The 3,658-nt window shown below is 41.4% G+C and overlaps 1 long non-coding RNA gene across 1 annotated transcript in view; it reads right to left on the reverse strand.

Moving 5' to 3' along the window:
- Positions 1-519: 519 nt before the first annotated feature.
- Positions 520-3,658, reverse strand: part of LOC104982423 — a 24,535-nt gene continuing 21,396 nt past the window's right edge. The window contains exon 3 of the long non-coding RNA XR_824507.1: positions 520-943. This is a non-coding gene — a long non-coding RNA (uncharacterized LOC104982423). The remainder of the gene's footprint in view (positions 944-3,658) is intronic.

Genomic DNA, 3,658 nt, shown 5'->3' on the forward strand with positions numbered 1-3,658 from the left:
TCAGGCTTCATGATTGTACTTTGACCAAGATGAATATGGGTGAATTTCTCAACTTCTCAAAGGTTTAGTTTCCTTACCGAGCAAATGAAAATAATAATGCCCACAATTTGAAGATTAAATGAGATTAGAAAGTGTCCCTAACATATAGTGTACTTAACAGAGGGAACTCCTTTATGATTCCTTTCATGAAGGGTATGCGTGTGCTCACTCACTAAGTCATGCCGGACTCTTTCCCACCCACCAGGCTCCTCTGCCATGGGATTATCCCATCAAGAATACTGGAATGGGTTGCCATTTCCTCCTCCAGGGGATCTTCCCAACTCAAGCACTGAACCTGTGTCTCCTGCGTCTCCTGAATTGGCAGGTAGATTCTTTATCACTGAGCCACCTTTATACACATTCATAAAGGGTATCCCAAGATCAAGAAAAAAAAAAAAAGAAGAAGAAGATTAAGATCAAAAAAAAAAAAAAATCCCAAGAAAAAAAAATTTTTTTTTTCATTTATTGTCCACACTGGGTTTTTGTGTAAGGACAGACGTTCTCTAGTTGCCGCCAGTGGGGGCTGCACTTCGTTACGGGGCACAGGCTGCTCACTGCCGCGGTTTTCCGTGCTGTGGAGCACGGGCTCCAGGGCGCACAGGCTGCTCACTGCAGCGGTTTTCCTTGCTGTGGAGCACGGGCTCCAGGGTGCGCAGGCTTCAGTCGTTGCAGCATGTGGGCTTAGTTGCCTCGCAGCATGAGGAACCTTCCCGGACTAGAGATCGAACCCGTGTCCCCTGCACTGGCAGGTGGATTCCTAACTATTGGACCACCAGGGAAGTCATCAATCATTTTTTTAATCCTCTAAAACTAACCAAACTTGGGAAAGCAGCCCTTCTACTTAGAGATTTTCTAGAAGATCTTTTTTGGCAGTTTACAACAATTCTTCTTCGCATAAGTAGAACTGAAAAAAAAAAAAAAAGTTGAGATAAATGTATAGAGAGATAGATAAATTGTATTTCCAATTTGTATTTATTCAACAAACATTTAAAAGCACCAGACTTGGAGTAGGATAATAATTGCTTCCTTTTTAAAGAACTTTTAGCTTACAATGATTTGTCACAAACATTTATTCATTTGAAATTCCATCATACTTCTTTTTTTATTGAGTATAGTTGATGTACAGTATTATATAAATTACAGGTATACAATATAGTGATTCACAATTGTTAATGGTTATGTGATTCACAATTGTTAAAGTTTATATTCCATCTATAGTTATTATAAAATATTGGCTATCTTCTCTGTGTAGTATGATATATCTTTGTAGCTTATTTTATACATAATGGTTTGTCCCTTTTAATCCCCTACCTCTAGATATGGCCCCTCCTCCTTTCCTCTCCCCACTGGCAGTCATTAGTTTATGCTCTATATCTGTGGCTATTTTTTGTTATATTCACTATTTATTGTATGTTTTAGGTTCCACATATAAGTGAAATCATACAACATTTATCTCTCTCTGTCTGACTTATGTGGAAAGATACAGCATATTTTTGGATTAGAAGGTTAATATTGTTAAACACTACCCAAGGCAATCTACCACTCAATGCAATCCCCATCAAAACACCAATAGCATTTTTCATAGGTAAAGACATTTACTCATCTATTAGAGGTAAGAGTGAAGTTATAGCAGTCAAGTGAGTGCTAGAAGATCATAGTCTTTAATATCAGATAAACCTCAATTTGAGAATTGGATCTGATACCAGTTCTGTATCCCCCTGAGCAAGTTCCCTTTCTGCACCTCATCTGTGAAATGGGAATAATATGCCTATTTTGTAGGGTTATTGTGAGGATCAGATAAAATACTACATAGAAGGTATGATTACACACACTGTGTGGCATATAGCTTAGCAGACTATCAGTATCATCATGGCCTTTATTGTAGTTTTTATTATTGTTCAAGGAGCCAAACTAGCAGAATTAGGACTAAAACTCTTGCTTGCTAAATTCCAGTCCAGTCTTTTCTGCCATACCAATAGTTTTCATACATTTCAAACATTACTTCTTTAAGAAAACAGTATCGTATATTGCTCATGTGTCTATAACACAGCAGAGGTTGTCAGAGTTGGAGGAAGGAAGCTGAAGTGCCTCCTGCCCACCCCACACTTCCCACCACACAGACAGATATCTCTCCACACGTGACGCTGCATTAACTACCAGGTCAGCTACCTGCAGTCACCATTGTCTGAGAGTCACCAGGGACTTGGTCTCAACCAGTTAAGCGGACAGGTAGACAGCAGTGCTTCCATTTGCCTTGTCAGGGCCATTTGTCTCTTCTCCTACTTATCTTTCTTTGCTCCTCATTTGCTGTCAATCTCTTGGCCCTTTGATCATCCACCTTTTTCTGATTCATGGGCTCCGTCAACTTGACCACTTCCTAAGTGTTAGCAAGGACTTGAGCCTTCCTGTTTTGTTCTGTTAACTAAAATCTGTTCTCCTGGTTCATGGACCCTCATCCACTTTGCACCCCTCACTGCCTGTAGGAGAGGGAATACTACCACCACTCTCCTTCCATCATGCAAGCTTTTGCCATCTCTTCCTAGTTCACTCCCTAACTTTTCAAGAGAGGAAGAGTTATTCATCTGATTGATCAAAATTCTAGATCATTTTTCACATCACATTTTCTTTGGGGTCAGATTCCTGTGTGCTGAAGGTACAGACCCATCTATCCCTTTACCTTCTCCAGGTGACTACAAGTAGCCATCCAGGCAGGCCCACTGTGTTTCCATATGCATGCCTAGGCACGCTGGCCTTTGCCTCTATATAATTCAGCAGGTTAGAAGGATCCAGATTCAAGTTTCTGAGACCTGAAGCCCAACTTAGTCTTTAAGCTAAAGTCAGCATTCAGCCCAGAACATAACAGTGAGCGTTATTGGATACTCACTCATGCAGATCAATTGGAGTCCCAATTAACTGCTACTCCTGACTGTATTTCCTACTGGGAAATCAAATGCAAGAAAAAGTGACTGGTGGGGAAGATCTAAGCCTTCCCATGCCCTGGACCAAAAACCTTTAATAATCCCACCTCAAATCTGAGCACCTGTGTGACCGTTCTTCTTTAAGCCTGGCCCCCTTTCTCTGCTCCCAACTGTTCACAGGTCCCTCACCCTACAGTCATTCCCCTGGTGAAACAGAACACGGCAGACACCCCAGTTGGTGCTCCTCAGGCCCTGAGCCCAGTGTGTCTTTCCCACCACAAATCCATCCTCCACCTGAAGTCTTCCATTAGCTCAATCAGAACAAGGTATCCCTCCTCTGCTTACATAGCACTTAGCTTTTCGTTCAGTTATAGCACTTGCCTCATTCAGCCTCTTGTTCTAAAAGTTACTTATAACAGGTCAGTCTTACCCTTGAGATGGGAAGCAACACAAAAGCAGGGAGCCTGGTTAATCATTTCTGATACCCCCTCAACTTCTACTGTTGGGCTTTGCAAAGTACAGATGCACAATAGTACGTTGTGACTTGGAGCCAAATAATGTCCCAATAAACCTGATCAGAAGAATTATATATGCAAGAACTTCCAGATATTCAAGCTGGTTTTAGAAAAGGCAGAGGAACCAGAGATCAAATTGCCAACATCCGCTGGATCATCGAAAAAGCAAGAGAGTTCCAGAAAAAC

Source organism: Bison bison, unplaced genomic scaffold, assembly GCF_000754665.1.
Source record: "Bison bison bison isolate TAMUID 2011002044 unplaced genomic scaffold, Bison_UMD1.0 scf7180017864531, whole genome shotgun sequence".
NCBI classification, from domain to species: domain Eukaryota; kingdom Metazoa; phylum Chordata; class Mammalia; order Artiodactyla; family Bovidae; genus Bison; species Bison bison.